This window comes from Echeneis naucrates, chromosome 2, assembly GCF_900963305.1.
Source record: "Echeneis naucrates chromosome 2, fEcheNa1.1, whole genome shotgun sequence".
Lineage (NCBI taxonomy): Eukaryota > Metazoa > Chordata > Actinopteri > Carangiformes > Echeneidae > Echeneis > Echeneis naucrates.
The window spans coordinates 9,620,817-9,646,184 of record NC_042512.1 but is presented as its reverse complement, the minus strand read 5'-3'; the positions used below and the strand labels follow the sequence as shown (position 1 = coordinate 9,646,184).

The 25,368-nt window shown below is 42.3% G+C and overlaps 13 non-coding genes across 13 annotated transcripts; 5 read left to right on the top strand and 8 right to left on the bottom strand.

The window, feature by feature from the left end:
* Positions 1-3,609: 3,609 nt before the first annotated feature.
* Positions 3,610-3,682, bottom strand: trnak-cuu (transfer RNA lysine (anticodon CUU)). Its single transcript has one exon. It is a non-coding gene; the product is annotated as a tRNA-Lys (tRNA).
* A 1,674-nt stretch (positions 3,683-5,356) lies between these two features.
* On the bottom strand, positions 5,357-5,430 carry trnat-agu (transfer RNA threonine (anticodon AGU)). The gene has a single exon. It is a non-coding gene; the product is annotated as a tRNA-Thr (tRNA).
* Positions 5,431-6,164: 734 nt separating this feature from the next.
* On the bottom strand, positions 6,165-6,252 carry trnay-gua (transfer RNA tyrosine (anticodon GUA)). Its single transcript is given in 2 exon segments — positions 6,165-6,200; positions 6,216-6,252. It is a non-coding gene; the product is annotated as a tRNA-Tyr (tRNA).
* A 219-nt stretch (positions 6,253-6,471) lies between these two features.
* Positions 6,472-6,553, bottom strand: trnas-gcu (transfer RNA serine (anticodon GCU)). The gene has a single exon. It is a non-coding gene; the product is annotated as a tRNA-Ser (tRNA).
* Positions 6,554-6,694: 141 nt separating this feature from the next.
* On the top strand, positions 6,695-6,777 carry trnal-cag (transfer RNA leucine (anticodon CAG)). The gene has a single exon. It is a non-coding gene; the product is annotated as a tRNA-Leu (tRNA).
* Positions 6,778-8,865: 2,088 nt separating this feature from the next.
* Positions 8,866-8,939, top strand: trnat-agu (transfer RNA threonine (anticodon AGU)). The gene has a single exon. It is a non-coding gene; the product is annotated as a tRNA-Thr (tRNA).
* Positions 8,940-10,131: 1,192 nt separating this feature from the next.
* On the bottom strand, positions 10,132-10,203 carry trnaq-uug (transfer RNA glutamine (anticodon UUG)). The gene has a single exon. It is a non-coding gene; the product is annotated as a tRNA-Gln (tRNA).
* A 7,200-nt stretch (positions 10,204-17,403) lies between these two features.
* On the bottom strand, positions 17,404-17,485 carry trnas-aga (transfer RNA serine (anticodon AGA)). Its single transcript has one exon. It is a non-coding gene; the product is annotated as a tRNA-Ser (tRNA).
* Positions 17,486-19,590: 2,105 nt separating this feature from the next.
* Positions 19,591-19,672, top strand: trnas-aga (transfer RNA serine (anticodon AGA)). The gene has a single exon. It is a non-coding gene; the product is annotated as a tRNA-Ser (tRNA).
* Positions 19,673-21,474: 1,802 nt separating this feature from the next.
* trnad-guc (transfer RNA aspartic acid (anticodon GUC)) lies at positions 21,475-21,546 on the bottom strand. Its single transcript has one exon. It is a non-coding gene; the product is annotated as a tRNA-Asp (tRNA).
* An 885-nt stretch (positions 21,547-22,431) lies between these two features.
* trnam-cau (transfer RNA methionine (anticodon CAU)) lies at positions 22,432-22,504 on the top strand. Its single transcript has one exon. It is a non-coding gene; the product is annotated as a tRNA-Met (tRNA).
* A 552-nt stretch (positions 22,505-23,056) lies between these two features.
* LOC115057882 (U2 spliceosomal RNA) lies at positions 23,057-23,247 on the bottom strand. The gene has a single exon (XR_003841975.1). It is a non-coding gene; the product is annotated as a U2 spliceosomal RNA (small nuclear RNA).
* Positions 23,248-24,814: 1,567 nt separating this feature from the next.
* Positions 24,815-24,896, top strand: trnas-uga (transfer RNA serine (anticodon UGA)). The gene has a single exon. It is a non-coding gene; the product is annotated as a tRNA-Ser (tRNA).
* The last annotated feature ends 472 nt before the right edge of the window (positions 24,897-25,368 follow it).

Genomic DNA, 25,368 nt, shown 5'->3' with positions numbered 1-25,368 from the left:
CATTCCTGTATTACAACTTTTACCTGAGTTGAGCAGATGGAAGCGAGAATCATACCCCTAGAACAACGAGCCATTAGCTCAAACTACACACTTTTTCTGAGGGGGAGAACTTTCAGGTCATCAAAGATCTCACACAGAGCATAGATCATACACTTCAACATTTATAATGAAGTCAGAGAACAAAATCTGCAGGACAACCACAAGAAATGACAGAAAAACCTCCAATCAGGACTATTCATCAACAACAGGATGATGTTCCCTCTGTTCCTCAAAGGGACTTCACCAAGATTGAAACCTGCCATGTCCAGCTGTCTCTGATCACTAACATCATTGGCTGGATCTCATATCAATCAGATATTTCTTTATTTGGATCATGTGCTTTGACCATCAGGGGACAGTTTGTTCTGTAACATTGCTCACAATATTTAAACAAAAAGCCCCATATGTATTCCAAAGCAGCCCAATTTCCATCTTGCGAAACCCAATTTCATCAAAAGAAGCCCAATCTGGCAACAAATTAGAGCAGTTTAAACAGAATTATCACATAATTTGTCCCTCACCTGTCTCTGTGACACAATTATCAATGTGTTCGGCTGTTCACTGAAAGGATGGTGGTTTGAGCCCACCCAGGGACGTGCTTTGTCTTATCCACTGGAACTTTAGTCGACACATGGAAGATTTGATCTGGAGAAGGTGTATGACCGGGTTCATAGGGATGTTCTGGAGTATGGAGCCATCCCATCACTATATGACAATCAGCTTCCCTTTCCCTGAGACAACTACAGGGTGTAACAGATGTACAGCTGTGGTGAGGACGGGTTACAGGTCTGTAGCTGGAGGACTTTGGCACCATCGGCCTGAGATCTACAGGATTTTGGGATCTCAGGAAGGAAAACAAACGTAAAACATAAAGTTAAATTGTAGACACACAGGTAAACTGCAATGGCCGGGAATCGAACCCTGGTCAACTGCTTAGAAGGCAGCTATGCTCACCACTATACACCCATTGCATGGAAATGGCCAAAATCACAGCCCTTTTGTATGACTCAGAGTTTATCGAACCTCCTACCTGGAATACCCTGCAGGTGCATGATAACATATTTATGTCATGGGGTCAGTAAAGAAAGGCATTTTCCCTGACTGGGAATTGAACTCAGGCTGCACAACCATTTTTATGGACTGAATTTCCATCAAAGGCTCACATGCTGAATTAGAACGCTGTCAGTGGAAAGAATAGTTTAGCTTTGACTTTTGATTGCGCATCCAGTGCCAGTAGATGCATCTGTGAGGGTCCCGACTGAGACCTAAGGTGCATGATACGTTTAATCAATGACCTGTATTCAAAGCCATTTTCCCTGTCACCCACATGTATACTCAGGTAAAGTATGATATAATTACTCACCCTGGCTTCAGTGAGAATGTGGTTAAACTTCATTGCAACAGCCATGTGCCCCCTCTTTGCAGGGAGGATTCTGGGGGTCAAGGGTGTATCTGTTGTCCATTGCAACACAGACAGATACAGACAAAAAAAATAAACAAACAAAATGATCCAGACAAACAGTTGGACAAACAAACATGTTTGTTAAAAATGTTCTAATATGTTTATGACGCCACCGTAAACATTACTGTCTTAGTGTATGATAAATGTGGTGGGAAACATGTTGAACTCAAAGCATCTCATAAACGCGGTGTGTAACATTTTGAATGCCATTAAAGTCTTGCTGCTAATGGCTCGTTGGTCTAGGATGATTCTTGCTGAGGGTGAGAGAGGTCACAATCACAAGCACCTGACTGCCATGGTTCTTACTGAGGTCTGTCTTCTGTAAAAAGAGGTCAGTCACCACATGTCTTTCTGCTAAACACAGCACCAACCACTAAAATACAGTTTCTCTTCTCCAGATGCTGCAGGTAAAGTTTTTAATTCAGGAATTGATGTTTTTGAATGTCAGATCTTTGTAGTGGGTTTGAATCCTGCCTGTCCATGTTGGCCCTTCTTGAACATTCTCTAAATATCCTTGGAACCTGTTTAAGGTTAATTCAAAGTTTATCTGGATGGACTGTATCTGCTTTCAAAGCTGTTGTCAGATCTTTCTGTTTTTTCTACACAACTCAAATACCAGTTAGTCAGCAAAACATGATGAGCCAAGTCCACTGTGACAACTAACAAAGGATTTTCTTTAGCATAAAATAAACTGTCACATTAATGTCCTGAATGTGCTGTGTGTATATAATGAGGTTCATCAAAACAAAGTCAGAACCAGAGCTCAGGCTGTTGGTACACAAACAAAGAAAGGCATACTTTATATGCCTATTATATATTCTGTGATGTCACAAAGGTTCTAATGACATCACAGAGATCAAAGACTCCTCCCACTTTTTCTCATGACCTCCACCATAGAGTGCTGCCTGCTGCAATAATGCTGCCTTTAATAGAAGTTTAGAATGATGAATGAATACATTTTGATGAAAATTTGAAATGTCTGTTTTTATGTTTATCACTTGTTAGGATCCCTGTTAGCTGTCACTGAGGAAGCAGCTACTCGTGAGAGGAGGAGGCAGACTCAGCACTAAAACTATTGAAATCTGCTTTAATTCCACTGCTAAGGAAAACTGCTGGGAGTTAAAAAAAGCAAGGTTAATACTGAAGTATGTTTTCAAGACTGAAGATGTCCCCTCTTCAGCTAGTGCAGCTTCAGTATGGCATTGTTACTATTGTAACTATGTCATCTTGAAATACAACAACTTTGGATAGTGAACAGCTAGCTGTTGCTAAAGAGCTGTTAGCAGAGTATGGTTTCGATCCATCGACCTCTGGGTTATGGGCCCAGCACGCTTCCGCTGCGCCACTCTGCTGTACACCACCCCAGATGGGACTGCTATTCCAACCTTACAGCAGTAGAGGTGAAAGAAAATCTGTCCTTTCACACAGTGAAGGTTCCAATGTGAAACCTTAACCTGTAGACAACCTGTTTTGTCCACTCCACACGTGTGAGCAAGTGCAAACTCTGAGCCTCCATGTGATCTTATCAGATCGTGGTCATTGTGTATTGGAATGACTGGACTCACTTTGATGGGCAAATTTTTCAGCTTCTGTCGTCAGAATGGCTGAGCGTTCTAAGGTGCTGCGTTCAGGTCGCAGTCTCCCCTGGAGACTCCAGGACAAGTATCAAACCTGACGAGGAGGCCGAGTGATTAAGGTGATGGACTGCTAATCTGTTGTGCTCTGCACGTGTGGGTTGGAATCGCATTCTCGTTGGTGGGTGCGTTAGTCTTTCCATGTTGCAACAACAACATACAGTACATACAGACATAAATGTTACTGAGTGTTATTTTCCCATTTGTTTTTACTTCTTCTACGATACAGATACAGACGGTTTCAGAGAACAACTGCAGAGATGACCCTTTCAAACCCACGCCTCCAGAGGAGACTGCGACCTGAACACAGTGCCTTGGACCGCTTGGCCATCCTGACTGTTTTTGTCAACCAGTGGAGCCCCCTGCTGGTCATTGGATAGACTGCAGGTGGAAGTCTCAGTACTTTTTAACCTGCTCATAACCAGGCAGTGTTCTGCTGGGTAAGTCTGGGTCTAAAAAAAAGAAACTACTTATCGCCCAACGTGGGGCTCGAACCCACGACCCTGAGATTAAGAGTCTCATGCTCTACCGACTGAGCTAGCCGGGCTGCTAAAGCTGCAAAAAATGTTCCTAAAAATTCCGAAAAAATACAGACTGTTTATTTTTATCATTATGCTGCGTTTCAACTCCTTGACGCTTTGAGCTGCAGAAAGAACAAGAGCAGTCGCACCATACAAACATTTCAAAATAAAAGCCAATTTAGATTATTTTATTTGTATCTTTAGTTCAGATGTAAAAGCGCAACAATGCTGTCAATAAGGATCTTTCCCATTTGGGTTACTTGAAGTGATGGTGGCCACTGATGCAACACTCCGTAGCAGCACCACTCTGATGTACAGGGATGTATTTTGGATCTGAAAATACCCCCAACGTATGTGGCTGACCATCGTGACTCTTCATTTGCACATGCACAGCAAGATTATATATATTTTTATCTTAATTTTTATCTTATAGCAGGCTGCAACAGGAAAATGGCTTCCTTAGCTTCTGTTCACAGGGTAGTGTGGCCGTGCGGTCCAAGGCGCTGGATTTAGGCTCCAGTCTCTTCGGAGGCGTGGCTTCGAATCCCACCACTGCCAGTTTGTTTCTTGTCAATGAAAACTAATCAGCTAATTTGGCCATTTTTTCGTCTCCCTGTGAACAAAAGTTACAGTGACAGACGATACCAACACCAGGTGGGCTGAAATGAGAAACATCACAGTCAACCAGAGTTCATGCTTGCGTATGAAAACATGTAGGTTTTGCAGGGGGCACCCAGATTTGAACTGAATGAAATCATTTCTATCTGTGAAAAAAATCCCATTTGTAAAAAGATGCCACACAGTAATTGCATATGATTAGACATTTTAAGGACTTAAAATGGTGTAATGGTTAGCACTGTGTACTTTGAATCCACTGATCTGAGTTCAGCTCTCAGTGGAACCTCTGCCATCTGATTTAGTGTGAGAGGGATTGAGAATAACCTTCACCTATATAACATGTGAATAACATGCACCCACCACCCAAAACAGAGAGGAGGCTTCATCAGATGGTTTCTCTTTGAACAGGCTGATCAGGAGAACAGGCTCTGTGGTCGGCCTGACTCTGACGGTTGTTTGCTTTCATGGACCAAGTTTCCCAGGTGGGGAGCTACAGAGCATGTTGGAGAATCTCTGTAATCTGCACAGCCTTAAAATATGACACAGCTGAGTGCTGTTGTTAGGACTCATCTAGCAGAGTGACAAACTGTACCACTTCAGGTCCATTCAGAGAACATGGCGGGCTGGGTGACACCATCACCAGAAATATGTAATATCTATAAAACCATAGGAGTACAAATGAACGGTACCAAAACGGTAACAAAGTTACCGTTAGTTAGTTAAAGTTAGTTAAAGAGTGGCCTTTTGCACAGGAAGTGCTTATCATGTGCTTATCATGTTGTAACCTACAGCTGATGAAAACCCAAAGGTAGTTTATTTCTACAACATCTGACTTTAGCAACAAGGAACTGCTGGGATTTAAACACAGGCTGTTTTAACCAGCCAACATACACAACCTTTATCTGCATTGGAATCATTCAACCTGTTACCGGCTCAAATCCACAGCACTCTACTCAGCTGTTTTTGCTGGATAGTATCTGGTTTGGTTTCACCTCTTCCACAAAACTTGATTAATGCTCCAAAGAGAGACATGAAGACCATGCAGTTAATTTAGTTCAACAACCTTAATAACTTGATCAATGAGCCGCTGCTGGGATTTGAACCCAGGATCTCCTGTTTACTAGACAGGCGCTTTGACCAACTAAGCCACAGCACCAAACCGATAAGACAGGATGTATTTTGGATCTTAAAAGACCCCCAATGTACGTGGCTGACAATTGTGACTCTTGCCAAAGTTTCTTTAGCATATAATAAACTGTCACATTAATGTCCTGAATGTGCTGTGTGTAAATAATGAGGTTCATCAAAACAAAGTCAGAACCAGAGCTCAGGCTGTTGGTACACAAACAAAGAAAGGCATACTTGTGGATTCACAAGATTATATCAGGATCTGACCTTTTCCTGTTCCATCAGTAACCATCAAAGGAGAAGCTGATTCTGTGATGTCACAAAGGTACTAATGACATCACAGAGATCAAAGACTCCTCCCATTTTTTTGTCATGACCTCCACAGTAGAGTGCACTCTGTTAATGAAGCTCAAAAGACAAACATGGTCCTGCCAGATACCTTTGAGTTCTGCAGACAGAAGCAACAACAAAACTCGAACTATTTGGACTGAACTGGATTTGAAACCTTCACCTCCATCAGCTGTAGGTTACAACGATCAGTGGTTCAAGCCCACCCAGGGATGTTCTTTGTTTAAACTCCTTTGTGGACAGGATCTCTGCCTGTTTTGTGGAAGACTGGGATTTCAATTCCTGAATATTAGAAACTCAGTGCTGCTTGCAATATAAAACACAGCTGCTCTACATGAAAAGGGATACAACAGTGGTCACCTCCTGTCTGTAAACTCATCACTCTGCTGGATGAGGCCGATGAAAGTAAAGACCTCCTTCGAGCCGGAGTTGAACCAGCGACCTAAGGATTTCAGCTGTAAGCCTCTACAGTCCTCCGCTCTACCAACTGAGCTATCGAAGGGAGCTGTTCAACCACTGCTCTTCTTGTCTCCTTTGACTAATATTTACAGATTTGGGTTAGGGAAAACATGGAGAATGTCATTTATCACAGTATGATCAAATCCATGACTGCAGTCATCAACGATGTCACCCTTGATACTGGAACGCTCTCACCAGCTGACGTTGAGGATAATTCTGACTGGAATAGCAGGCTGCAACTTAGACAGACTAAAGCAACCACCGACGAGGATGGGATTCGAACCCACGCGTGCAGAGCACAATGGATTAGCAGTCCATCGCCTTAACCACTCGGCCACCTCGTCATGGTTGATGGCCTCAAAGGCAGATATTTAGGATAATTCTAGCTGGAATAGCAGGCTGCAACAGGACAAGTTCTGCATGTCTCTGTCGCTTGATGGGCTAATTTTTCAACAAATTTTTCGGGTCATTTGCTGGTTTTTGTTGTCAGAATGGCCGAGCGGTCTAAGGCGCTGCGTTCAGGTCGCAGTCTCCCCTGGAGGCGTGGGTTCAAATCCCACTTCTGACACAAAGTGCTTTTCTTTCACCTCTACTGCAGCAAGTTGTGTTTGTGGACAAAGTTGTTTTGGCCTACTTTTGACCGCCCAAACTTTTAAAAGACCAAAATTGCTGTGTGTGTTTATGGGGGGTGTAGCTCAGTGGTGGAGCGTTTGACAAGCGGTCCCCAGTTCAAATCTGGGTGCCCCCTGCCAAACGCTATGTGTTTTCACATGCAAACACAAACTTTTTCACTGTGAGGTTTCTCATTTCAGGATTGCACCAATGGCCACCATCACTTCGATGTGGGATAGATCCTCAGGACAGTGTTGTGCTTTGCTTTACCCTGTTGTCTCTCTGCTAATGAAGCACAGGAAGTACTTATCTTGTCTAACACTGATCTCTCAATTATCCAGTCAGCATAGTCATCCTAGTCATCCTACCAAAAATTCAATTAATTATGGTGGTTGGAAGGTTGGATGTTCTGTAAAAATCTGCATCACATTCATTCTGCCAGTCTCTGATGAGGAAACAGAAGAGTTGATGCTAGCTTTGATAGCACAGTGTCAGCTACACAGTTGCAGTTAGCTGTGTATGAGGCAGCTGAGCTGCAGACTAGTCAGGGTTAAATATTAATTACAGTATTGTGCAACGTACCATGCAATACCATGCTGCCATTTTGATTCACGGAATGACAGAATTTTCAGATGAAACAGTAGCAATGACTCCTTTGGAGTTACCCTGCTGGGCAGTGGGAGGATGGAGCACATCTGGAGGGTCCAGAGTGCCAACAGGACCTGCCAGGTGTTGCCCTCTTCACCAGGACAGGGGAGCTCACAAAAAGGAGGTCTACTGACGTGCCAGGAGCTCTACATCACTGGAGCCTTTTCACCTCCACAGGTTTGTGTCGTGTAATCCAAGAGAATTCCCATATCGGGATTTGAACCTGGGTGAAAACCAGGAATCCTGACCGCTAGACCATATGGGACATGTATTCTTATTAGAATTGGCAAGCCAGGAGAGACATTCTCTGATGGATGCAGACTCCGCCCACTGTGAGCCCCTCAGCCCCAGAATGCTGGAGAAACAGGAAGGAGGAACGCCCTCGAGTGGCAAACAGCTGTCTGAGTGAAAAACCTCCCCTTGATGTGTGAATTCAAATCCCACTTCTGACAGAAACTGCTTTTCTTTCACCTCAACTGCTGTAAGGTGTGTTTGGGGACAAAGTTGTTTTATGTATATATATATATATATATATATATATAATATATTACATAACAACTAATTACACTTGGATAAATTAAAATTTTATTTTTTTTAATTTAACAGTAAGTGAAAACATCAAGAACAAGTGTGCATGTGGAGACGTCCTCTTCCTCTGTGTCCTGGACACTAAAAAGCAGATGAAGCAAAATAGGTGAGAAAAGAAGATGTTCAGTTGTGTCATGTGAACTGCAAACAAACTATGTTACTTCATTACTGTTACTTCATCACATTTTAAATTTTAAAGTTTGGCATATTTCATTTACATTTTGTTGGAGGCAGGTGGAAGGAATTTCAAAAGCCTTGTCACAGTTTCCTGACTTAAGTATTGTAGTTAAGTATTGTAACAATAACAAGACAACAGCTGAAACCTTCCCTGCCTGGATATTCCAGAAGTGTGAGCAAAGTCCAAGTGAAGCTCCTGCTGGCTATCAGGAGGGATTTAGAAGTAAAATGTTCTTCTTCAGCTGTTATGTTTAAAATGCAAAGTACTTTTTGAAGTACTCTATGATGTTCCAGTCTGCAGTTCCAGCTAGAATTATCCTAAATGTTGATTGAACTGACCCCTGTCCGCTGTTCTGGAACCAGATACTCAGTATTTCTCCATCTCAGAATAACCTCAGAACCTGTATTTTTTCGTTGTTGTTATGATATGGAGCTGTGTGAGGTTGGCTGGTTGTGTTATTTGCAGTATCTTGTAAAGTGAAGCAACAGTAACTTTGTAACTGTGCTGCACAGAAGGGAAATTGGTGATTGACTGCTTTTCACAGGAGACAAACTTTGCTAGCAGTCATGATGGTCAGCCACTTATATTGCGATATTTTCAGATCCTCTGTAGATCTTTGTACTTCAGAGTGGTGCTGTGGCTTAGTTGGTCAAAGTGCCTGTCTAGTAAAAAGGAGATCCTGGGTTCAAATCCCAGCAGTGCCTCTTTGTTGAGATAAAGCCATATTAACTTCAAAGTTTCATCAGCATACCAGCACTTGACTGGGTCCTCATGTAACTATAGAAGTTCAATTCAATTAAAAGGACACAGCAGTCTGTCTGTTTAAATCCCAGCAGTTCCTTGTGGGTGAAGTCAAATGTTGTTGAAATAAACTACTTTTGGGTTTTCATCAGCTGGAGGTCACAGTGAGCAATATTAATAGAAATAAACACTTGAAATATGTCACTGTGTGTAACAATGTCATAAAATTATTAATGTCATTATTTTTACTTTCTGAATGAAATAAAATGTGGTTGAATATATTTATCTTATAGCTTTTTGAAGGAATGAAATAGTTCTGTTTCATCCCTTTTACAGTGATTAGTAATCTGTAACTGATTCCATTTTAAAGTAACTTCCCCAACACTGTACGACGGTGCTGACTGCTGCAGTAATGCTGCCTTTAATAGAAGTTTAGGAACATTTGATGAAAGAATACATTTTGATGATGGTTGGAAATGTCTGTTTATTGTTTATCTCTTGTTAGGATCCCCGTTAGCTGTCACTGAGGCAGCAGCTACTCTTCCTGGGGTCCAAATGAAAATGCACATCTGCAGTCAAACAGGTTCAGGTAGATTCAGAGTCCTACATTAAAACAAACCACTTTACCATCAACCTCAGCTGCAGTATACACATTACACTTCCATCACCAGATCCTCTGTATATACATGAGAGTGGTGCTGTGGCTTAGCTGGTCAAAGCACCTGTCTCCTGGGTTTGAATCACAGCAGTGCCTTGTTCATAATGTTAGACACTACAGATATAACAAGCTGGCAGTTGAAACTATTTGCCTCTGAAGAGACTTGAGCCTTAATGCAGCAGGTCGGACTGCTCGGCCACTCTACCACCTTCACAGAAGGAATGACACCCATGTGACATTATGAGAAACCTCAAAGGTTTGGAGGAGAGAAGAGTATGTGACCATGACTGTCCTGTGAGCTTCATTCACAATATGGCATGTCCTCTACCACTGAGCTACATCCTCTTTGGACCTTTACTGAACCACAGAGGCTCTGAGCTGCTGCAGCAGGTGAAAAGACAAACTGTTTCATGAAGCCTCTTCTCTGCTCAGGGGTGGATCACTGTTTTGGGTGGAGTGGAGTTACTGTTATATGTAGTCACTAAATCAGAAGACAGAGGTTCCACCGCGGTATGAACTCAGATCTCTGGATTCAAAGTCCAGAGTGCTAACCATTACACCATGGAACCACAGGGTTGTAAGGTCATGTCAAAGGAGCAGTTCTGTTTTAAGTGTTAATGATGACTTTGTGTGTGTGGGGGTGTTTTGTTTTGAATTTCTGATCTTTGTTGTCCATAAAGAAAGGCATTAACAAAGCCCCACCTGTCATGTCTCTGTTCCCCACCAGTGGGGTGGAGCCCACACTTTAAGAACGGCGGCCCTCTAAGCATCCAACAGCATCACTGAGTCACTGAGCACAGTGACAACTGTACACATTACTGGAGAAAGTGATAAATGACATTCTGCATGTTTTCCTGTAAATCAGTGCTGCTGAAAAAGACAAAGACGGTGAAGGAACATCCAGTGTGTTAGAACAGCAGAGGATGGTTTTGATCCATCAACCTCTGGGTTATGGGCCCAGCACGCTCCTGTTGCACCACTCTGCACATAGCAGGCTGTGCTGCAGTCTCTTCTGGATCCGTCCTGTGCTGTGACCCAGCTTCTTTGTCTGAGGGCCCTCTTAGAAAAGATCCTTATTGCTGACTTTGTTTTGCTTTAAGTCACATCTGTCCTCATTCAACTGATTCATCAATTAAATGTTGGTAGAAAATGTTGGTTTGTTTGGCACCTTGACATTTCCTGAATAGCTTTTTATCTCTCATTAATTAAAAAAGACAGTCTTCTAAAGGACACACCACAGGTACTAAAATCCAGGATTGAACCAGGGACTCTACCAACTGAGCAATGACAATGACTTCTCATTGTTGCTTCAATGGCCTGGAAGTGGAACTGGAAGTGGTGAGAGGGGCCAACTCAACAACCTTCAGATTATGAGACTGACACGCTGCCTGCTGCACCAACGAGGCCTGGAACCCAGAGTAAGTAAAAGAGGGAGATGGAGGAGAGCTGTCAGTGTTTCAGTATAAACATACATCATACAGCCCTGACCACTGTTGTATCCAGGCAGAGCTGACTGCTGCTTTTCATGGAGAGCAGAGTTTTACATTCCAGAAAATTGAACCCAGGCCTCCCGCCTGGCAGGTGAGAATTCTACAGATGAACCACCAATGATGACTGACCACCACTACACCATCAAAAGCCTTGAACAATTGTTGACGCTTTCTTTCCTCAGACATGCTTTTAGAAACATGACAGCTAACCCTAAGCTGATCACAGAGAGTCTCTTTAACGGCTCTTTAATATGAACGATGGGAACCAAGTCACACTTTCAGGCCCCCCTCCTTTTTTTATTAGTGCCTCGGGTCCCTCTGTGCCAGCAAATAAAATTTTGGAAAGGATAACAAAAGTAAGACACAAAAGGTGAACTGTGATGGCAGGAATCAAGGTGTGAACACAGTCTGACAGCTCTTCAGGGAAATACACAGAACAGTCTGTCTTTTCTGGACATGTTTGGTGTGTAGCACAACACAACTACACAGCTCAGCTATTTGTTGACTGACAAACACAACAGCAAGCTCTAACGCAGACAGTTACAATTATTCCTTTCTACATAAATGCTTTTCTTTGGGGTTGTCCTGCTCAGAAATTCAGTAAAAATTATGATGATTTGCAATTTTAAATAGATTTCTTCAGATCAGCTACAACAACACAACCCTGATCCCTAATCACTGCAGTTAACAGTCCTCTCACCATATGCTAATGGTCCTCATGAATTTAAGAGGATCGTTGTCTGTTCCTGATGGACTAAATGTGTTCTTCATTACAAACCATTACCAAGACCATTGAAACCGCCCGAACAAAGTAGGCAGGCAGCTGTGGGAGTGGTTTCATTCAGGTAGAAGATAAATTCAGGTAAAAGCCTGAAAGGGAGTCCATTGGACACGACTGGGAAGTTAATGCAAAGACTCTTGAGGAGAAGATCCTAAGTGAGGTAAAAATGAAAGCTTAATGGGACTTAGTCAATTCAATTGCTGTCTTTTTCCACTTTCAGTGTTAATTGACAAAAACAACAATAAGTCTTGGAGCCACGTTTTCTTCAGATCTAACTCGGATCACTCCAATCAGAGACACTCATGAAGTCTTTGTGCATAAGTGCTTCTCTTTGGGGTTGTCCTGGATGGAAATTGGACAAAAAAAATGAGGAATGCAATTCTGTCTTTTATTCAATCACCAGGACAACAAGTTTTATAATTTTATCAATTGGGGGTTGAGAAAGTAGTTTGAAAGCCACAAATGTTACCTTAACTTGAGCACTGACTTGACTGTTGAATTCAGTAAGTGCTACTTGTTGGAGCAGTGCTGACTGACAAAGACAACAACTTCTTCTTAGAATGCAACAATGATCATTTCAAATAAAAAGACGGAAGACTTCCTTTTGTACAAGTGCTTCTCTTTGGGGTTGTCCTGGATGGAATTTGGACAAAAATTAATACATTTCGTCAGATCAGCTGAATTAATGCATTTGTCATCAACGTTTCCTCAACTGAAGCACAGACTTGTGTTCTGAGAGCAGTAAGTGCTATTTTTGGGGTAATGTTGGTGATTTCAGAGGTCAATCACAAGTCAGCAAGTTTTATCAATGATATGGAGGGTGGAGGGTTAAGAAAGTAGTTAGATAGTCACAAATGTTACCTTAAAGGGCAAATTGCAGGTTAAGGACCACATTGAATCAATGTTTAGAAAAATAATATAGGAAATGTTTTGATAAAGTGTCTCATACTGGTAATATCCGTATATTCACTCCACACAAACAGGACTGGCAGTCTTTGTCCCTCAGCTGGAAAGTGAAGGAGCTAAAATGTCCACAGCAGAAGTCCTGCAGGGTTTTGTCACCGACAGACTCGCCGCCGCCTCCCAGGAGATCTTAGCGGCCGTGGACAGAATGGTAGCCGGATATGAGGAGGAGGCTTCGGGCTTCAGGCAGGAGATCGACCGGCAGAGGAGCCAGCTGGAGCTGCTGCAGCCCCAAGTCCTGATCCACAAAACGGGTCGGTTGTTTTTATGAGTGAGAAAGGCTGAGGACTGTATTTGGCAGATGTAGAATGAAGCAGCTGGAGGAATTACTGTGTTCATATTGTAGCTAATAAAGAGGATTCATTATTGAATCGTTTCCTCCAGATGTTCAGCAGCTGATGGTGAAAAAAGAGGTTCCTGCTGAGTTCACCTCCAGTCCGGATCCGGAGGATTCAGAGAGTCCAGTCCTTAAACAGGAACAGGAGGAGGACCAGGTACCAGGACTGGAGGAGACCAGGAACCCTGTGAGGCCGTTTCAGGTGAAGAGTGAGGATGAAGAGATGAATGAACCGGCCAGGAGCTGTGATCCACAGAGTCCTCTTCAACCAGATCCAGATCCAGAGGAAGAGGTCTCAGACTCCTCTGATACTGAAATCAGTGAGAATGATTCTAATGAAACCAGAGTGGCCCAGTCAGATGTGAAAATAGATGAAGGTGACGTAAATGTTAGAAGATGTGACAGCAGTGAAAAACCATTCAGCTGCCCTGAGTGTGGGAAAACGTTAAAAAAAAGTGGGATCTGAAGAGTCACAAGGTAGTCCACACAGAAGAGAGACCCTTCAGCTGTGATGTTTGTGGGAAAAGGCTTAAACGACAGAAAATCCTTAAAGAACACATGGTAGTCCACACAGGAGAGAGACCCTTCAGCTGTGATGTTTGTGGGAAAAGGTTTAAACGACAGAAAATCCTTAAAGAACACATGGTAGTCCACACAGGAGAGAGACCCTTCAGCTGTGATGTTTGTGGGAAAAGGTTTAAACTACAGAACGCCCTTAAATCACACATGGTAGTCCACACAGGAGGGAGACCCTTCAGCTGTGATGTTTGTGGGAAAAGGTTTAAACTACAGAACGCCCTTAAATCACACATGGTAGTCCACACAGGAGAGAGACCCTTCAGCTGTGATGTTTGTGGGAAAAGGTTTAAACTACAGAACACCCTTAAATCACACATGGTAGTCCACACAGGAGAGAAACCCTTCAGCTGTGATGTTTGTGGGAAAAGGTTTAAACTACAGAACGCCCTTAAATCACACATGGTAGTCCACACAGGAGAGAGACCCTTCAGCTGTGATATTTGTGGCAAAACATTTAAACTAAGGCGAAACCTGAAATTTCACATGGAGGTCCATACAGAGGGGAAACCGTTTGGTTGTGACAAATGTTAAGAAGAAAAAGACCGAAGCAGGTGACTGCAGGATCTTTGCTGGTTGACCAAAAGTAAACTGTAACATGTTTGGTAATTTGTTTTTACTTTTGCTTTGTTGTTTTTTGTCCTCACTCATTTGTGTTTGAGTCAGTGACATATATACCAGAAAAAAAGGTTTTGTCAAAGAATTTCAATAAAACGCATAAAAAATGTTGACTTTTGTTCTGCTAATTCATCTTTATAGAAACATGTGTTTTTGTTTTTTGTTTTTTTTATTTGCCATCAAAAATTATGTGACAATTTGTTGTATTATGCCTAAAATATGCTGTGATATGAAAATAATATAAACTGAAAATGGATTAAACCTGTAAGTTACTCACTTTATCAGAACTAAACTGTGATCCATTGTAGTTTTGTGAAAATGAGCATTGAGCATTATTTTCTAAATCATCGCTCAAAGTGAGACCTATGCTGTCGGTCTATCAACATATTTTTTCTACTTATTGTGACATACTTTGCTATAAAGTTCTAAAAATATTTGTCACTCTGTGATGCTGTTTTCTATTTATTCCATGAATGTTTTCAGATTTTATCATTCATAACAGACTCTGGCTGGCAGAAATGAGATCCACAGGTCACAGTAAGGTCACAGGGATGCTCTGGTACCGAAGAGAGCTCACAAAAACATCACTTGAGCAGAAAATGGGAACCAAAGGAATGTAAAAAAAAAAAAAATCTGCATCAGTGAAACATTCATTCATACGTGAGGACATCAAGTATCTTGTGACACCCATGAATATGTGCTCACACTATACAGTTTAATTGTTTCAGTTTTAATGTGTTTATTGTGACAGCAGAGCCGTTTTTCAGTTAATTTTGGATATTTGGAGTCAATCCCTGATTTTCGCAACAAGGGGGCATCACCTCTGTAGTCAGTCGATTTGATGAGGCTGCTATTCAACTCTCACCATCAGTGCAACACATTGCCTGTCGCCTGTCTCATCATTTTTCCGTTCTTTGGAGAACAAATTTAATCTGTCTACAAGCCTGAAGCCAGGGTCTGTTCCATGAACACGACATGCTGATGTTCACACAGTTGTGCTGTCCTTTTCCTCGACTTTGGTTTCACCAGAACCATGAAATATTGTTTGAGAGTTTGTGAGGTTGGATGCTGCACGCTGACTGGTTGTGTGTCCAGGATGCTTCAAGGACATATTTCTATTCTCTCCTCCTATCCTTTGGACGCAGCTTTGAGGAGACACAAAATGTGAGACATGTGGCATTAGTGCAGTGAAGCTAGCAGATGTATGTGGTTGTGTAGCCGAGCGGTCCAAGGTGCTGGATTCTCCAGTGGCCACCGTCACTTTGAGTCACCGATGTGGAAAAGATCCTTCTTGACAGTGTTGTGCTTTGCCTACATCTGAGCTAAAGATAGAAATAAAATAATCTAAATCGGCTTTTATTTTGAAATGCTTGTGTGTTGCGACAGCTCCTGTTCTTTCTGTAGCTCAAAGCGTTAAGGAGTTCAAACACAGCAAAACATATTAAATGATAAAAATAAAGATTTGAAGAAGGAATGAAAATAAAAGTGATGAACTGTGGATGGCAGCCTGCTGTTGATGTGACTGAACAGCGATGCAGAAACCTTTAACTTGTTGTTTCTCCGTCTTGGACAGCACACAGTGGAAATGACTTCTCATTATTGCTTCCATGGCCTGGAAGTGGAACTAAAAGTGAGAGGCTCCATCTCACCACCTTCAGATTATGAGACTGACGTGCTGCCTGCTGCACCATCGAGGCCTGGAACCCAGAGTAAGTAAAAGAGGGAGATGGAGGAGAGCTGTCAGTGTTTCAGTATAAACATACATCATACAGCCCTGACCACTGTTGTATCCAGGCAGTTGTGACTGCTGCCTTTCATGGAGAGCAGTGGCCATTGCATTGGCCGGGAATTGAACCTGGCATATAACTTCTTCTGCAGGAGTTCCATTAAAACTCTCTGACCAATCAGGTAACTGCAGAGTCTTCATGTCTCCCTTTGGAACATCCTGACGTTTTGTGGAAGAGATTAAACCAAACCAGATACTATCCAACAAAAACAGCTGAGGACAGTGCTGTGGACTTGAGCCGGTAACAGGCTGAATGATTTCACAGCCAATACTGTCAGCTGGTTAAAAATTTGTAAAAATAAGCCAAAAAAACACTTTCACACAGGCCGGTTAGCTCAGCTGGTTAGAGCGTGGTGCTAATAACGCCAAGGTCATGGGTTCAATCACAAGCAGCATCTCAGAACTTGATGTTGTTCTCTCCATAGACTTCAATGCAGTCTGAAGTTTTTTTTCCAACCAGTGGAACTGCCCCCTGGTGGTCATTAGAAGTGCAGCTTAACTTATCAGATACAACAATAACACAAAGTTACAATGATCAGAGCAAAGACTGCAGATTGATCATTTCCTTTGTAACAGTTTAGTGATTAGTTTCCAGCTGGCATTGTGCACCATGCAGGGGATGTAGCTCAGTGGTAGAGTGCATGCTTTGCCTGTATGAGGCCCTGCGTTCAATCCCCGTCATCTCCAGCGTTGATAATGAAGCACAGGAAGTACTTATCTTGCGCAACACCCTGATCTCTCAACTATCCACTCAGCTTGGAGCAATTTATCCTGTGTAGTCATCCTACCAAATTACCAAAGTGAACACAAGTGTACATGTGATGACAAAACAGCAGCCATTGAAGTCCACTTAAAGGCAAACTCCTAATGCTTCGGCCTCTTTTTTTAAACTCACGTCAAAACATCATAATGAAGTTACGTCAAGTACATATAGAGCAGGTCTAGAGATCAGGTCAGATCATTTGTTCTCTGCACTGTTGGTAAGCACACAGCTGAAATGACTTCTCATTATTGCTTCCATGATCTGGAAGTGGAACTAAAGGTGTGCCCCTCTGCCTGCCCTGATAATGCTAACTGATCATCCGTGAGTGCTCTCATCCTTTTAGATGAGTCCGAACAACAGCACTCAGCTGTGTCATATTTTAAGGCTGTGCAGATTACAGAGATTCTCAAATATGCTTGGGAACATGTGAAACTGGGTCCATGAAAACAACTAACCGTTGTTGGCAGGATTTGAACCTGCGCGGGGAAACCCCAATGGATTTCTAGTCCATCGCCTTAACCACTCGGCCACAACAACCACACACAGCAAAGCTCCCAGCACAGGTTCCAACTCTTTTTCCCAGAGTCCATCAAGGGAATTATACTGGAGATGACAAACCTGGAGGGGAAGTGTGTGTTTGGGGACATCTGGAGAGAATTGGACCTGGTAGACTTCCAAGCCTACCTGGGTCTGTAGACCAGTTCTATAAATGTTATCTCATAATTCTGGACCTTCAAGGTCACACACTGTGTAACAGGAGCTCAGTGGACAGGTGAAAAACAGAAACTTAGGTTCAGTGGAAAAGTACAGAGTACGGATACATGCTGTCTTTAAACAAAGCCAACTGTAACACTGTCAGATTTTAATGTTGTGCAGATTACAGAGATTCTCCAACATCCTCTGTAGCTCCCCAACCGGGAAACTTGGTTTCATGTTATTTTTCATTTGATGTCTAAAATATTTCCTTTAGTTCTGAGTTCCTGGCAGGAAGCTAAATATGGAGAGGACGACCCACAAGAAGTGGAGCAGAGCATTGGTGAAGGAAGAGCAGGGAGCAGGTTTTCAGCTTCTGTTTAGTTTGATTTATAGTTTTTTTTACTTTTGACTTTTTTTGACTTGACTTATGTCGAGTTAAATGAAAGTTAAAAACCCCAGTGTGCCATTTGTGAGTCAGGTATGTTCTGTTCAGTCTCCTTATGCTTAGTTGACCTTTCTTAAACAGCACCTATAATTGTCAATTTTTTGGAGTTATATTTCCTAATGATGTAAATTGTTATTTGTTGTGACATTGTTTCTTTTAATTAAAAGAAAAAAAATCTTCTTTCAGACCTCTGTCCTTTTCTGTTTGATCCCCAACAGTGCCCATTAGTTTAATATATAGAAAACCTAAAGTTGGATTTGATTCCATAACAGCAGGACAAAGTGTGTCATTAATCTTCTGGATTCTACAGACTGAGTTCATGTTCTGATAGATTTATTTTACAGCTGTAGTAACAATAAATCTCCAGCAGGTGGAAGTATTGCTGCTCAGATGTCATGTACACTGTGGGACACACAATACTCACAGAGGACTTTATTGTGCTGCAGTGAGATGTATAAAAAGCTCCAGTTCTACAGTCAGAAGATGTCCAGTCTGAAGGTAGATGAGTTCTGACTGCAGAAGAAAGTTTCAGAGCGTCTTCCAATGGCTGATTATTGATCTGTGATCAGGTTATGAGCTATAAACACTGATCATCTTCAGGTTGGTGCAACAATCAATCAAATATGTTGCTTTCTGGGTTTTAACATTAATAATAAGAACAAGTGTTGACAAAAAATGCTGTTTGTGACATTCATATTAGAATTCCAAACAATATGTAAACTCCATGTCTGAATAGAGGTGGATGTGTGAACACGTGTTAGAATCAGACAGAATTTACACTCATTCAACTCAAATCCAGGAACATCCCAAACATGACTATTAGTCCTGTCTGAGAGTTTCCTCCACTGACAGCAAACATACTGTATATCCATACTGATCACTGTGATCAGGTTTGAATCATCTCTGTGAGAATCCCACATGAAGCTGTCAGTCCTGCTGGATACACACACATCCCACTGAACACATTTTACCTCACTATCATATGAAGAAATATCACAAACCAGATGTGTTTCTCCACAAGCTGCATGAATGTGACAGCTGTAGCGCGTTGAAGAGACATGGTTAGCAGAGTCCTCATTGGAAACTTAAGTTTGTTACATCTAACTCAGCAAATCCCGGACGAGCCCTTAGTGTTACGTTGCCAATATCATTGACTGACCATCATGACTCTTACCAAAATTTGTCTTGTGTCAAAAAAGGGCAATCACCATCTGCTCAACACAGCAACTTGTCCAGAGACTGCAAGTAAAAGCTGTAATACAGGAAGTGATGAGCAGGAACTCCACTGAGAGTGAAGCACTGCTGGAGTTTGAATGCAGGATGACCTGTTTATAAGACAGACACTTTAAGCAGCGACGCATCAGTGCTGCCAGTTTCTCTGCAGTTTTTTTTCTAAAACCACGTCTGTGTCAGTCAACGCTTGTGCTCCTCACAATTGTGTGTCACTTCCACATCCATCCAGACTGGAAAATGCTGAGTCACAGGAGCATTGCTGTGTGTGGTTGTTGTGGCCGAGTGGTTAAGGCGATGGACTAGAAATCCATTGGGGTTTCCCCGCGCAGGTTCGAATCCTGCCAACAACTTTTACTTCCTCTTATGGACCAAGTTTCCCATTTGGGGAGAGACACAGCTGAGTGCTGTTGTTAGGACTCATCTAAGAGGATCAGAGCACTCACTGGTGCTCAGTTATCATTATCAAGGCCGGTGATAGGGACACACCTTTAGTTCCACTTCCAGGTCATGGAAGCAATAATGAGAAGTCATTTCTACTGTTTGCTGTGCTGAAATAGCTCATTTGGGAGAGCGTTAGATTGAAGATTTAAAGATCCGTTAGTCCGTTCACCTGTAATACACAGGTGCCTAACAACAAAGGGACTCGAACCCTCAGTTTTCTGATCCGAAGTCGGATGCACCATGGAACCAGAAGGGGTTGTCTGGGACTAAACACTTAACTAAACACAGCAGGTCCCTGGTGGGCTTCGAAGCCATTCACTTGTTGTCACATCTGCCCCAGTGGCCTAATGGATAAGGCACTGGCCTCCTAAGCCAGGGATTGTGGTTTCCCATCTGGGGTTTACAGCAGAGTGGTGTAGCATGGTTAAGGGCCTGTTAGCCTGTTCGCGTGGTTGGTTATATTTGAACATGGTGTCATTACAACCGTAACAATGCTCCACTGCCACTCCACCAATCAAATCAGATTTATTTAGAATTTCAGATGTAAACACAAAGGCTGCCCCACTGTCACCATTCAGAACAGTTTCTCCACGAAGGAGGTGTTTCAGGTGTCTGATTGAATAAACTGTTTCTAGACAAGCTGCACAGAGTCCAGAGTCAGGCCGACCACAGAGGCTGTTCTCCTGATCAGTCTCTGTGTGTCTCCGTTTTTGTTGCTGTCTGCTTTAGTTTAGTTTTGCACATTAGAAGCACACTGATAAAGACTTCATGATAAATCACTGTGCAGGGAAAGTTAGAAGTCAGAAAAGGTTTATGGGAATACTAAAAGCATCAGAGTTTTCATTTTTACATGGTTAGACTTTATTATTCATCAGTGAATTCAAACCCTTGAAGTTAGAAGTCAGAAAAGATTTATGGAAATGTTGATGACGTCACTGTCGTAAAGGAAGTGTGTCCCTCGCCTGTAATCCAAGTTACCGGGAGGCTGAGGCTGGAGGAGCGTTTGAGCTCAGGAGCTCTGGGCTGCAGCGGACTATGTCGATCGGGTGTCCGCACTAAGTTCGGTATCGATATGGTGCTCCGGGGGGAGCCCGGGATCACCAGGTCGTCTAAGGAGGGGTGCACCGGCCCAGGTCGGACACGGAGCAGGTCAAAGCCCCCGTGAATAGACGCTGTAGTTCAGCCTGAGTAAGACAGCGGGACCCAGTCTTTATGCTGCCACTATACACACAACACGACCTCATCCTTTATTTTCACTGAAATCCTCCACAAACTGAAGGACTCTCCACCTGGAGCAGAGGACCAGAGACCAACAACACAACAGTCTGTGATCTGACTTCATTCATTTTAACATTAGAAAAAAGCTGCTGATGATTATTTTAATTTTTGTGTTTATATTCAACAATGTATTTGAATTGAAGTTGATATCTTTCTATAATAATCCATCATGGACCGCTGGACACTTTGATATCAGTAAATCCACCGTGTTTTAAAGAAGTTCAGAGTGTTTCAGAGTTTCTGACATGATACAGACAGACAGAGAGAGAAGAGTCCCGACACTCCCTGATCTCACCGCGGGGTGGTCACGTGGTTCATGTCAGCCTACTGAGCTGACCGGAAGAGAGCTACAACGGAGTCCTGTGGGAGTGTGGCCATTTTGTTTACTTCTATCACTCTGGTTAATAACATATTAGAGAAAAACACACGTGCTCTCACCGTCGGGGAATCGAACCCCGGTCTTCCGCGTGACAGGCGGAGATACTGTCCACTATACTAACGAGGAGCTGCGAAGAGACTTTTAGTGTGTGATGTAAACATGACAACCACTACACTACAGAGACTGCACTCATTCATTTGAAGCGAACGTGAGAGAGTGACGTATGAATCTGTGTCGCGTGGGAGATCAATGAAAGGCAGGAAATGCCTTTGATCTCGAGTGACGTCACACAGTCTCGTTGTGGAGTTGTGCATCAGTGAAACATTCATTCATACGCGAGGACATCACGTATATTGTTGGAATAGAAAATCTTATTTTTTCTGTGTGTGCTCCAGCAGACAAATGCAAAATACAACCAACATGTATTAACTACAGACTACATAGTCTAGATTGGATTCAAAGTCCAGAGTTCCCTGATGGAACAACAGGTCCATGATTTGATGTGGGTCAAAGGTGCTGGCTTGAGGCTCCAGTGTCATGGGAGACGTCTGTAGACCATCAGCCATTTAAAAAAAAGAATAATGAATAAACAATTATCAAATAAAATGAACCGAATTCTACTGACTTTTAGGACAGCCACTAGCGACTTTCCTTACTGAGGAGTGACATCAGAGCTCCATCTCACTCAGCGGAATAACAAAGGAGGAGCTTGTGTTTGACCCTGTGTGGGAAACACGGTGTCACGACAAAGCAAAGCCGTTTAATTGATTTGGTTTGTTTGTTTTAAACATATTTTTATTTGAGAGAATCAGCACTCATCACAGTAATTTACAGTACTTGTGTACAACTTGTGAACGTTGTGACAATCCCTGCAGGTTAGATTTATGAAAATTGCCATGTTTTTGGATTTTGATGATGTTCCTTTTGGCAACGGTCTGTTCTGCTGAGGTTAGTCTGTGCTGTGCTGGGTGCCCCCGACCTGCCCGGGGTCCTTTGGGTGTTTTGTTACAGGCCTCGTTGGTGCAGTAGGCAGCGCGTCAGTCTCATAATCTGAAGGTCGTGAGTTCGAGCCTCACACGGGGCACAGCTTTAGTTAATAATGAGGAGTTAGTGGTTTAAACCTCAAATGCGGAAACAAGTGAAGAGAAGAAATTTGATCTGAGGAAAAGTCACTTCCTCTTTTCAGGAATCAACTTCTACCATCTGTCCACTAGATGGAGATAACTGAGCATCAACTGAGAACTGAGTTCTTCATCATCTGGAAACAGACAGCATTGTTTTCTTCAGCTCAAACAATCTGCTGGAGCTCTTTGTTCAAAACTAATTAAATTAAACTGTTTTTAAACTGTAAATTAACTAATTAAATAATTCCAGTGACTGTGGATTCAGCTGACAAATGCAAAATACAACCAACATTTAAGCGAAGACGTGTTGAAACAAAAATTCAGTCTGGTCAGCAGAATATAACCTGATGAAATCAGCAACATTAAACTGATGTTTCTACATGAATGCATCACTGATTCTAAAACCATAAACTGAACATGAACACTCTGTACACTCAGCGTTACACACATGAAGACAACATCATGTGTTTAAGGTGATGTTGAGCTGAACAGGACTTGTATTGAACACACAGAGGGAGTGCACCGTTCCTGGAGATACTGCAATACCAGGTCGATGCGTGGAGTGGACGGAGCAAGCCCCTATTCCATCTCCCTGTTCTAAAAATCTATTTAATATATGGTCCCCGGGTAGGGAACGTATCAGATATTAAACTGATAAGAACAGATACTACACTTGATCTTAGCCAAAAGGCCGAGAAGCGATACCGCTCAGCTGTCGGAGGTAACGGAGCGTTTCTCCGCACCGACCCGCTCAGTGAGGGGTCAGAGTCGGCTTCAGTAACAACATCACTCCGAGAGAGAGACACAAACAGAAGACATGAAGAAACGAAGGAGGGATCAGAAAACAACCACAGACATGTTATTTTCACAAAGTTACGTTGTAGAGCAAAGAAAACGTCTCTTCTTGGTCACCTGTAAAACTTCATATCTATGTCAATTTACCAGCTGAATATTATTGTGAAAACATCAGTTTGTCCTCTCATGTGATTGGCCTCATGGTGTGTCCATCAAAATAACCCCCCTGTCTGCACGGATTCTCTGAAGATTCGGCTCTCCTCGACTGGACTCGGCTTTTTTCGACCGAAAGAGTGAATAATAAAATGAAAGCGTAACTTTGTCATCCACAGAATAAAACCACAAATACTTCCACACGCTGCTTCTCACATTTTTTTAGTGTCATGATTTTCTGCCGTGATCAAAGTTATCTGATTAAACATCACGCAATATGTGCACACAAATGACTGAACACCCACATATTTAATAATTATTATTATAATTATAATGGTAATTATTGTAATTATAAGTATTACTGCCATCATTTCATCTTAACATAAAGTCCGTTATGTCCGTTTAATGCTAACATACAATGGAAAACGCCATAGACCGGCTAACGGGATTAGCATCAGTACCGCGATCATTTTAAAGCGTCAGTGAATTTATTCCAACTCCAACATGGCAGTAATACAGACATGTACAACAACACTTACAGACATTTATTCTCTCAGCTCTTACAGAACAATAAAACAGCAGGAATTTAGTTTCTACCTGTCTGTTTCTGTCTGCTATTCGACATAATTAAAAACCTGCTGTCACATTACTGACCCCTTCAGATGAAGGAAAAAACTGTAGTCTACATATTAATACATTTGCCTGCAATGGTGTTATTTTGGTCAGCATAGCTGCCTTCCAAGCAGTTGACCTGGGTTCGATTTCTGGCCATCTCAGTTTCCTGTTATCCTTCCTAAAAACTGAAGCATTATCCCCAAAAAACCCGACCTTAACACTAGAGGAAGGTTAATCTTTTTTCTGTGATCTGACTAGTCCTTCTTTAAACTCGCAGGACTAGTGTGTTTCATTTAACTAGACATAAAAAAACTATAAATCAAATATAATCAAATCAACTATAAATCCAACTAAACAGAAGTTGAAAACCTGCTCCCTGCTCTTCCTCCAACAATACTCTGCTCCACTTCTTCTGGGCCTTCCTCTCCATATTTAGCTTTCTGCCAGCATAACCTGCAACCAAAATATGAAATGAATAAAAGTGTGAATAGATACATTACTGACACCCGCTTACAATCAAGCACAATGTTTGTTCCTAAATGGCCTTTTGTAACAATCATTACTCAGACAGCAGGAAGTGTACTTCATAGAAGTAGCCACATGAACATTTTTCTTCCATGGGAAGTGAAGGCAGCAAGAGCCTGTCATTTGAGGAGGAAACTCTCCAGGCTGGAAAATGCTGAGTCATGGTAGCGTTGCTGCGCATGGTTGTTGTGGCCGAGTGGTTAAGGCGATGGACTTGAAATCCATTGGGGTTTCCCCGCGCAGGTTCAAATCCTGCCAACAACGGTTGGATGGATCACAGCATGTTCTGGTTTCATTCAAATTGGTTACTGGCTGCTTCTGGTTATGTTTGATGAACAACTTCCAGCACAAAAATCATGCTACACGTCAGGAGAAATGACACTTCCTGTCTGTTTTCTGAGTGTGCTCAGAACAACTTCATTCTCAAATCACATCCTTAGCTCCAACCTACATGGAGCTGAGGATGTGTGTGACGTCACTGGAGATCAAAGGCATTACCTGTCTTTAATCGCTCTCCCACGCGTGACACTCGTGTCAGATGGATGAGCGCATGCGCACAAAGACGCACATGACTCGTTTCGCGAACGAATGATAAATGGCAAATAATAATGACAAATAATAAATGAAAAAACCCAAAGATCCAACTCAGTTTGAAAATATTTGTAATCTTTAATTAAATGTAAATCATTTAAAAATGTTGAACTATTTACATTTAAACCACATAGACAAGTATGAA